Source organism: Salmo salar, chromosome ssa13, assembly GCF_905237065.1.
Source record: "Salmo salar chromosome ssa13, Ssal_v3.1, whole genome shotgun sequence".
In the NCBI taxonomy this organism is placed as follows: domain Eukaryota; kingdom Metazoa; phylum Chordata; class Actinopteri; order Salmoniformes; family Salmonidae; genus Salmo; species Salmo salar.
Window position 1 is genome coordinate 112,116,859 of NC_059454.1, and position 11,167 is coordinate 112,128,025.

General features: G+C 44.8%; 1 protein-coding gene across 2 annotated transcripts in view; it reads left to right on the forward strand.

Annotated features, from left to right (window-relative positions):
* The window catches only part of epha5 (EPH receptor A5), a 152,862-nt gene that overhangs the window by 17,249 nt on the left and 124,446 nt on the right, over window positions 1-11,167 (forward strand). The window lies entirely within an intron of this gene.

Here is an 11,167-nt window from a genome sequence, read left to right on the forward strand (position 1 = left end):
CCTAACCCAGTCTGAAAAGTACTAGCCTCAGGCTAGAGGGCTAGCTACATTTCAACCCCTGTGTACCAGTATGGCTCTGTGTATGGAATGTGATGAGATGGGTTGTGTTCACATCATAATAAGGACAGGCATAGACAAACATAGTATTACACTTGAAATGTTTTTCTCCTAATGAACAATATCATAATTTAGCCTTATGTTATAGCTGTCTTGGTGGCATTGATGATAACAAGGAAACTGTTAGCTAGCTATAGGCTATCAACCATAGTCACTGCTCAGAAGTGATCGGGGTAAAGTGAGTAAACTACTACCTCTATCTACGTGTGTGTGTGTCTCTTGAGTGACTTTGTGTGTCTTTTTTAATTTTAATTTCACATTTATTTAACCAGGTAGGCCAGTTGAGAACAAGTCCTTTATTTAACCAGGTAGGCCAGTTGAGAACAAGTTCTCATTTACAACTGCGACCTGGCCAAGATAAAGCAAAGCAGTGCGACACAAACAACAACACAGAGTTACACATTGGATAAACAAACATACAGTCAATAACACAATAGAAAAGTCTATATACAGTGAGTGCAAATGTAGTAAGATTAGGAAGGTAAAGCAATAAATAGGCCATAGTGGCGAAATAATTACAATTTACCATTAACACTGGAGTGATAGATGTGCAGATGATGATGTGCAAGTAGAGATACTGGGGCGCAAAAGAGCAAAAATAAATAACTATATGGGGATGAGGTAGTTGGGTGGACTATTTACAGATGGGCTATGTACAGGTGCAATGATCTGTGAGCTGCTCTGACAGCTGGTGCTTAAAGCTAGTGAGGGAGATATGAGTCTTCAACTTCAGTGATTTTTACAATTCGTTCCAGTCATTGGCAGCAGAGAACTGGAAGGAAAGGTGGGCAAAGGGGGAGTTGGCTTTGAGGGTGACCAGTGAAATATACCTGCTGGAGCGTGTGCTATGGGTGGGTGTTGCTATGGAGACCAGTGAGCTGACATAAGGCGGGGCTTTACCTAGCATAGACTTATAGATGACCTGGAGCCAGTGGGTTTGGTGACGAATATGAAGCGAGAGTCAGCCAACGAGAGCATTCAGGTCGCAGTGGTGGGTAGTATATGGGGCTTTGGTGTCAAAGCGGATGGCACTGTGATAGACTACATCCAGTTTGCTGAGTAGTGTGTTGGAGGCTATTTTGTAAATGACATCGCCCAAGTCAAGGATCGGTAGGATAGTCAGTTTTACGAGGGTATGTTTAGCAGCATGAGTGAAGGAGGCTTTGTTGCGAAATAGGAAGCCGATTCTAGATTTCACTTTGGATTGGAGATGCTTAATGTGAGTCTGGAAGGAGAGTTCACAGTCTAACCAGACACCTAGGTATTTGTAGTTGTCCACATATTCTAATTCAGAACCGTCCAGAGTAGTGATGCTAGTTGGGCGGGCGGGTATGGGCAGTGATCGGTTGAAAAGCATGCATTTAGTTTTACTAGCGTTTAAGAGCAGTCGGAGTCCACGGAAGGAGTGTTGTATGGCATTGAAGTTAGTTTGGAGGTTTGTTAACACAGTGAACAAAGAAGGGCCAGAAGTATACAGAATGGTGTCGTCTGCATAGAGGTGGATCAGAGAATCACCAGTAGCAAGAGCGACATCATTGAGATATATATATATATATATATATATATATATATATATATATATATATATATATATATATATATATATATATATATATATATATATATATATACATATACATATACATATACATATACAGAGAAAAGAGTCGGCCCGAGAATTGAACCCTGTTTGACACAGTGAACTCTATCGGAGAAGTAGTTGGTGAACCAGGCGAAGCAGTCATTTGAGAAAGCAAGGCTGTTGAGTCTGCCAATAAGAATGCGGTGATTGACAGAGTCGAAAGCCTTGGCCAGCTTGATGAAGACGGCTGCACAGTACTGTTTTTTATCGATGGCGGTTATGATATTGTTTAGGACCAGATTGCATAGCAGAGAAGGTACGGTGGGATTCGAAATGGTCGGTAATCTGTTTGTTAACTTGGCTTTCGAAGACCTTAGAAAGGCAGGGCAGGATGGATATAGGTCTGTAACAGTTTGGGTCTAGAGTGTCACCCTCTTTGAAGAGGGGGATGACTGCGGCAGCTTTCCAATCTTTAGAGATCTCGGACGATACGAGAGAGAGGTTCAACAGGCTAGTAAAAGCAACAATTGCAGCGGATCATTTAAGAAAGAGAGGGTCCAGATTGTCTAACCCAGCTGATATGTAGGGATCCAGATTTTGCTGCTCTTTCAGAACATCAGCTATCTGGATTTGGGTGAAGGAGAGGGGGGGGGGCTTGGGCAGGTTGCTGCGGGGGGTGCAGAGCTGTTGGCCTGGCGTAGCAGTCAGACGTCTTTGTCCTCTTCTTGTCGTGTCCCGTGTATATATCTTTTTATATTTTTTTTTCTTCGCATATATTTTTTAAAATATTTTTCTTAACCTCAACTTCAACATACTCTCCTGCAATCAGCCTCACCCAATGTGATATGGATCTGCTATTTTCTTTACTTTTGAACCGGAACCCCCAACAGAAGCTAGCCAGCGAACTAGCTACTAGCTAATAGTCAGCTAGCCACTGCTAGCAGTCATCAGCTACCGGACAACTCTCACCAGTCTGCACAGTGTGACTCAAACCAGGATGTTTTTGTGCTGGTCAAGGGCAGTCAAGTCTGGAGTGAACCAAGGGCTATATCTATACTTAGTTCTAAAAAAATGTAATGGGGCATGCTTATTTAAAATGTTGAGGAAAGCACTTAAAGGATAACCAGGCATCCTCTACTGACGGGAAGAGGTCAATATCCTTCCAGGATACCCGGGCCAGGTGGATTAGAAAGGCCTGCTCGCTGAAGTGTTTTAGGGAGCATTTGACAGTGATGATAGGTGGTCGTTTGACCGCGGACCCATTATGGACGCAGGCAATGAGGCAGTGATCGCTGAGATCCTGGTTGAAGACAGCAGAGGTGTATTTAGAGGGCAGGTTAGTCAAGATGATATCTATGAGGGTGCCCGTGTTTACGGATTTGGGGTTGTACCTGGTAGGGTCCTTGATACTTTGTGTTAGATTGAGGGCATTTTAGCTTATATTGTAGGACGGCCGGGGTGTTAAGCATATCCCAGTTTAGGTCACCTAACAGTATGAACTCTGAAGATAAATGGGGGGCAATCAATCACACATATGGTGTCCAGGGCACAGCTGGGGGCTGAGGGGCGGTCTGTAGCAAGCGGCAACAGTGAGAGACTTCTTCCTGGAAAGGTGTATTTTTAAAAGTAGAAGCTTGAACTGTTTGGGCACAGACCTTGATAGCATGACAGAACTCTGCAGGCTGTCTCTGCAGTAAATTGCAACTCTGCCCCCTTTGGCAGTTCTATCTTGGTGGAAAATGTTGTAGTTGGGGATGGAAATTTCAGAATTTTTGGTGGCCTTCTTAAGCCAGGATTCAGACATGGCTAGGACATCAGGGTTGGTGGAGTGTGCTAAAGCAGTGAATAAAACAAACTTAGGGAGAATGCTTCTGATGTTAACATGCATGTAACCAAGGCTTTTACGGTTTCAGAAGTCAACAAATGATAGCGCCTGGGGAATAGGTGTGGTACTGGGGTCTACAGGGCCTGGGTTAACCTCTACATCACCAGAGGAACAGAGGAGGAGTAGGATAAGGATGCGGCCAAAGGCTATAAGAACTGGTCGTCTAGTGCGTTCAGAACAGAAATTCTGTGGGGCAGATAAGGAGCAAATAAGGAGCATTTTTCTGGGTGTGGTAGAATAGATTCAAGGCATAAGGAGCAGACAAGGGTATGGTAGTATGTGAGTACAGTGGACGTAAACCTAGGCATTGAGTGACGATGAGAGGTTTCGTCTCTGGTGGGACCAGTTAAGCCAGATGAGGTCTCCGAATGTGAGGGGGTGGGACAAAAGAGCTATCTAAGGCAAGGTGAGCGGGACTGAGGGCTCTACAGTGAAATTAAACAATTAGGACTAGCCAAGACAGCAGTAGACAAGGCATATTGACATTAGATAGAGGCATAAAGCAGTCACAGGTGTGACTGCTAACTTTTAAGTTCCTTGCTCAGAACATGAGAACATATGAAAGCTGGTGGTTCTTTTTAACATGAGTCTTCAATATTCCCCATTGAGAAGTTTTAGGTTGTAGTTATTATAGGATTTATAGGACTATTTCTCTCTATACCATTTGTATTTCATATACCTTTGAATATTGGATGTTATTATAGGCATTATAGTATTGCCAGCGTAATCTTGGGAGTTGTTAGGCTTGAAGTCATAAACAGCACTGTGCTTCAAGCATTTCGAGGAGCTGCTGGTAAACGCAGGAAAGTGCTGTTTTAATGAATGCTTACGAGCCTGCTGCTGCCTACCAGAGCTCAGTCAGACTGCTCTATCAAATATCAAATCATAGACTTAATAATAATATAATAAACACACAGAAATACAAGCCTTAGGTCATTAATATGGTCAAATCCGGAAACTATCATTTCGAAAACAAAACGTTTATTCTTTCAGTGAAATACGGAATCGATCCGTATTTTATCGAACAGGTGGCATCCCTAAGTTTAAATATTGCTGTTACATTGCACAACCTTCAATGTTATGTCATAATTATGTAAAATTCTGGCAAATTAATTACGGTCTTTGTTAGGAAGAAATGGTCTTCACAGTTCGCAACGAGCCAGGCGGCCCAAACTGCTTCATATACCCTGACTCTGCTTGCACTGAACTTAAGAGAAGGGACACAATTTCCCTAGTTAATATTGCCTGCTAACATTAATTTCTTTTAACTAAATATGCAGGTTTAAAAATATATACTTGTGTATTGATTTTAAGAAAGGCATTGATGTTTATGGTTCGGTACATTGGTGCAACGACAGTGCTTTTTTCGCGAATGCGTTTTTGTTAAATCATCACCCGTTTGGCGAAGTAGGCTGTGATTCGATGATAAATTAACAGGCACCGCATCGATTATATGCAACGCAAGACAAGCTAGTTAAACTAGTAATATCCTCAACCATGTGTAGTTAACTAGTGTGTAAGGGGTGCGTACTGGCGGCAGAGAAGTCAGATGGAGGAGAGAAAAAACGGTGTTTCCAACGGCGCAGTTTAATAATAAAAACCCACCGGAAAACAGAACAATCAATAAATGGGTACATATATATATATATATATATCTTTGTTTTCTTATTATTGTTATTTTTTTCACGTTTATTTAACCAGGTAGGCCAGTTGAGAACAAGTCCTTTATTTAACCAGGTAGGCCAGTTGAGAACAAGTCCTTTATTTAACCAGGTAGGCCAGTTGAGAACAAGTTCTCATTTACAACTGCGACCTGGCCAAGATAAAGCAAAGCAGTGTGACACAGACAACAACACAGAGTTACACATGGAATAAACAATAAACAAGCCAATAACACAATAAACAAGCCAATGACACAGTAGAAAAAAAAGAAAGTCTATATTCAGTGTGTGCAAAAGGCATGAGGAGGTAGGCAATAAATAGGCCATAGGAGCAAATAATTACAATTTAGCAGATTAACACTGGAGTGATAAATGAGCATATGATGATGTGCAAGTAGAAATACTGGTGTGGAAAAGAGCAGAAAAGTAAATAAAATAAAAACAGTATGGGGATGAGGTAGGTAGATTGTATGGGCTATTTACAGATGGCCTATGTACAGCTGCAGCGATCGGTTAGCTGGTCAGACAGCTGATGTTTAAAGTTAGTGAGGGAAATAAAAGTCTCCAACTTCAGCGATTTTTATTTTATTTTTTATTTTATTTTTTGCAATTTTTGCAACATAACCCGACGCACACCAGACACAAGGTGCACAAACACTTACAATAAACAATACCGGACAAGGACATGGTGTAACGGCTGTCTACGGAAGAAGTGGACCAAAATGCGGCGGAGTTAGGGTTCGTCATTTTTAATGTCACGAACACTATGCATTTAACAAAACAACAAAACTGACAGCCAACACAGTCCTGTCAGGTGCAACAACTGTGACAAGAACAATTACCCACACCATACAACGGAAACGTAGGCAACTTATGTGTGACTCCCAATCAACCACAACCCTCTACAGCTGTGCTTGATTGGAAGTCACACGGCCAAAATTAAATGAAACAATAAAACACTCACTCCCTTCTGCCACGTCCTGACCCAACTACACCCTCTACTGGTCAGGACGTGACACATGGGGGGAACAGAGGGTTAAATACACAACATGTAATTGATGGAATTGAAACCAGGTGTGTGGGAAGACAAGACAAAACAAATGAAAAATGAAAGGTGGATCGGCGATGGCTGGAAGGTCGGTGACGTCGACCGCCGAACGTCGCCCGAACAAGGAGAGGGACCGACTTCGGAGGAAGTCGTAACATAGTGATTTATGTTATGATTATTAGTGATTGATTCCTTTTTATAAGATAAGTTTAATGCTAGCTAGCAACTTACCTTGGCTCCTTGCTGCACTCGCGTAAAAGTGGTCAGCCTGCCACGTAGTCTCCTCGTGGATTGCAATGATCGGCGTCCAAAAATGCCGATTACCGATTGTTATGAAAACTTGAAATTGGCCCTAATTAATCGGCCATGCCTGTTAATTGGTCGACCTCTAGTGCTGTGTGGTGTCTGATGTGGGGCTGTGTGGTGTCTGATGTGGGGCTGTGTGGTGTCTGATGTGGGGCTGTGTGGTGTCTGTGGGGCTGTGTGGTGTCTGATGTGGTGCTGTGTGGTGTCTGATGTGGTGTCTGATGTGGTGCTGTGTGGTGTCTGATGTGGGGCTGTGTGGTGTCTGATGTGGGGCTGTGTGGTGTCTGATGTGGGGCTGTGTGGTGTCTGATGTGGTGCTGTGGTGGTGTCTGATGTGGTGCTGTGTGGTGTCTGATGTGGGGCTGTGGTGGTGTCTGATGTGGGGCTGTGTGGTGTCTGATGTGGGGCTGTGTGGTGTCTTTGTGCTGTGGTGGTGTCTGATGTGGGGCTGTGGTGGTGTCTGATGTGGGGCTGTGGTGGTGTCTGATGTGGTGCTGTGTGGTGTCTGATGTGGTGCTGTGTGGTGGTGTTTGATGTGGTGCTGTGTGGTGCTGTGTGGTGTTTGATGTGGTGCTGTGTGGTGCTGTGTGGTGTCTGATGTGGTGCTGTGTGGGGCTGTGTGGTGTCTGATGTGGGGCTGTGTGGTGTCTGATGTGGTGCTGTGTGGTGTCTGATGTGGTGCTGTGTGGTGCTGTGGTGGTGTCTGATGTGGTGCTGTGTGGTGTCTGATGTGGTGCTGTGGTGGTGTCTGATGTGGGGCTGTGTGGTGTCTGTGTGGTGTTTGATGTGGTGTCTGATAGGGTGCTGTGGTGTTGTCTGATGTGGGGCTGTGTGGTGTCTGATGTGGGGCTGTGTGGTGTCTGATGTGGGGCTGTGTGGTGTCTGATGTGGGGCTGTGTGGTGTCTGATGTGGTGCTGTGTGGTGCTGTGTGGTGTCTGATGTGGGGCTGTGTGGTGTCTGATGTGGGGCTGTGTGGTGTCTGTGGGGATGTGTGGTGTCTGATGTAGTGCTGTGTGGTGCTGTGGTGGTGTCTGATGTGGTGCTGTGTGGTGTCTGATGTGGGGCTGTGGTGGTGTCTGATGTGGGGCTGTGTGGTGTCTGATGTGGTGTCTGTGTGGTGTTTGATGTGGTGCTGTGTGGTGGTGTTTGATGTGGTGCTGTGTGGTGCTGTGTGGTGTTTGATGTGGTGCTGTGTGGTGTCTGATGTGGTGCTGTGTGGGGCTGTGTGGTGTCTGATGTGGGGCTGTGTGGTGTCTGATGTGGTGCTGTGTGGTGTCTGATGTGGTGCTGTGTGGTGCTGTGGTGGTGTCTGATGTGGTGCTGTGTGGTGTCTGATGTGGTGCTGTGGTGGTGTCTGATGTGGGGCTGTGTGGTGTCTGATAGGGTGCTGTGGTGTTGTCTGATGTGGGGCTGTGTGGTGTCTGTGGGGATGTGTGGTGTCTGATGTGGTGCTGTGTGGTGCTGTGGTGGTGTCTGATGTGGTGCTGTGTGGTGTCTGATGTGGGGCTGTGGTGGTGTCTGATGTGGGGCTGTGTGGTGTCTGATGTGGTGTCTGTGTGGTGTTTGATGTGGTGCTGTGTGGTGGTGTTTCATGTGGTGCTGTGTGGTGCTGTGTGGTGTTTGATGTGGTGCTGTGTGGTGTCTGATGTGGTGCTGTGTGGTGTCTGATGTGGTGCTGTGTGGGGCTGTGTGGTGTCTGATGTGGGGCTGTGTGGTGTCTGATGTGGTGCTGTGTGGTGTCTGATGTGGTGCTGTGTGGTGCTGTGGTGGTGTCTGATGTGGTGCTGTGTGGTGTCTGATGTGGTGCTGTGGTGGTGTCTGATGTGGGGCTGTGTGGTGTCTGATAGGGTGCTGTGGTGTTGTCTGATGTGGGGCTGTGTGGTGTCTGATATGGGGCTGTGTGGTGTCTGATGTGGGGCTGTGTGGTGTCTGATGTGGGGCTGTGTGGTGTCTGATGTGGTGTCTGTCGGGCTGTGTGGTGTCTGATGTGGTGCTGTGTGGTGTCTGTGGTGCTGTGTGGTGTCTGATATCTGGTGTTGTCTGATGTGGAGCCAAACTGTCTTGTTGTCTCCCTCTCTCTTTCAGAGCCAACAGCTTTACTCCCGTTCCCATGGTAACACAAAATACCTCTCGTCTGTGTCCGTCTCTTTGAAGAAAATGTTACACTTGAAAATGTATCTGTTTGTCCTCAGTTAGCTTGTTAGGTGGGTAGGGGCAGGTGTTAGGTGATGTACTAGACTGTACCCTGACCTTTTCGGTCAAACACATTCATAGTAGGCCTATTTAAAAGGCTTTCATAGTATTTAATAGGGTAATATTATATATTCACATTATAATATTATTATCAATATTTTAGAGTTGATATTAATATACAGTGGCAAGAAAAAGTATGTGAACCCTTTGGAATTACCTGGATTTCTGAATAAATTGGTCATAAAATTTGATCTGATCTTCATCTCAGTCACAACAACAAACAAACACATTGTGCTTAAGCTAATAACACACAAATTATTGTATTTTTCTTGTTCATATTGAATACATCATTTAAACATTCACAGTGTAGGTTGGAAAAAGTATGTGAACCCCTAGGCTAATGACTTCTCCAAAAGCTAATTGCAGTCAGGAGTCAACTAACGTGGAGTCCAATCAATGAGATTGGAGATGTTGGTTAGAGCTGCCCTGCCCTATAAAAAACACTCACAAACTGTGAGTTTGCTATTCACAAAAGCATTGCCTGACGTGAACCATGCCTGGATCAAAATAGATCTCAGAAGACCTAAGATTAAGAATTGTTGACTTGCATGAACCTGAAAAGGGTTACAAAAGTATCTCTAAAAGCCTGGATGTTCATCAGTCCACGTTAAGACAAATTGTCTATAAATGGAGAAAGTTCAGCACTGTTACTACTCTCCCTAGGCGGGGCCGTCCTGCAAAGATGACTGCAAGAGCACAGTGCAGAATACTCAATGAGGCTAAGAAGAATCCTAGTGTCAGCTAAAGACTTACAGAAATCTCTTGAACATGCTAACATCTCTGTTGATGAGTCTACAATACGTAAAACACTAAACAAGAATGGTGTCCATGGGAGGACACCACGGAAGAAGCCATTGCTGTCCGAAAAAAAACATTGCTGCACGTCTGAAGTTTGCCAAAGTTAACCTGGATGTTCCACAGCGCTACTGGCAAAATATTCTGTGCACAGATGAAACTAAAGTTGAGTTATTTGGAAGGAACAAACAACACTATGTGGAGAAATAAGGCACAGCACAGCAACATCAAAACCTCATCCAACTGTAAAGTATGGTGGAGGGAGCGTCATGGTTTGGGGCTGCTTTGCTGCCTCAGGGCCTGGACAGCTTGCTATCGTTGATGAAAAAATGAATGCCCAAGTTTATCAAGACGTATTGCAGGAGAATGTTAGGCTATCTGTCCGCCAATTGAAGCTCAACAGAAGTTGGGTGATGCAAACAGGACAATGACCCAAAACACAGAAATAAATCAACAACAGAATGGCTTCAACAGAAGAAAATACGTCTTCTGGAGTGGCCCAGTCAGAGTCCTGACCTCAACCCAATTGAGATGCTGTGGCATGACCTCAAGAGAGCAGTTCACACCAGACATCCCAAGAATATTGCTGAACTGAAACAGTTTTGTAAAGAGGAATGGTCCAAAATTCCTCCTGACCGTTGTGCAGGTCTGATCAGCAACTACAGAAAACGTTTGGTTGAGGTTATTGCTGCCAAAGGAGGGTCAACCAGTTATTAAATCCAACGGTTCAAATACTTTTCCCACCCTGCACTGTGAATGTTTACACGGTGTGTTCAATAAAGACATGAAAACGTATAATTGTTTTGTGTGTTATTAGTTTTAGCAGACTGTGCTTGTCTATTGTTGTGACCTAGATGAAGATCAGATCAAATTTTATGACCAGTTTATGCAGAAATCCAGGTATTTCCAAAGGGTTCACATACTTTTCCTTGCCACTGTAAATAATTATTATTCATGTATTAATCTGTAGGGTTTAAAGACTATTATTCCACTTTATTTGATATCAAACTCGCATCATTTTAGGCTCAATGTTCCGAGCGACTGTTCGGATGTCATTGTAGTGAAATAAACTAAACCTCCTGAGGACCATTCAGCATTGTCCTTGGTATCCAGGTCCCTAGACGCCTATTGGATGCCATTGGCTGCTCATCCAGCGTAAGATGATAGAGGCAGACCCCCACAATTTACCCCAATTTACCCCCACTGCTGCTACTACTGCTGCTGCTACTGCTACTGCTGCTGCTACTGCTACTACTGCTGCTGCTACTACTGCTGCTACTACTGCTGCTGCTACTGCTACTGCTACTACTGCTGCTACACCTGCTGCTGCTGCTGCTGCTGCTGCTGCTGCTGCTGCTGCTGCTGCGGCTGCTGATGCTCGCTGCTGCGTGCTGCTGCTGCTCTCTGCTGCTGCTGCCAACAGCAACGCTGCTGCTGCTGCTGCCCTGCTGCAACGCTGCTGCTGCTGCTCTGCTGCTGCTGCTGCTCCTGCTCTGTGGTTCTGGTATCGTGGTAGCGG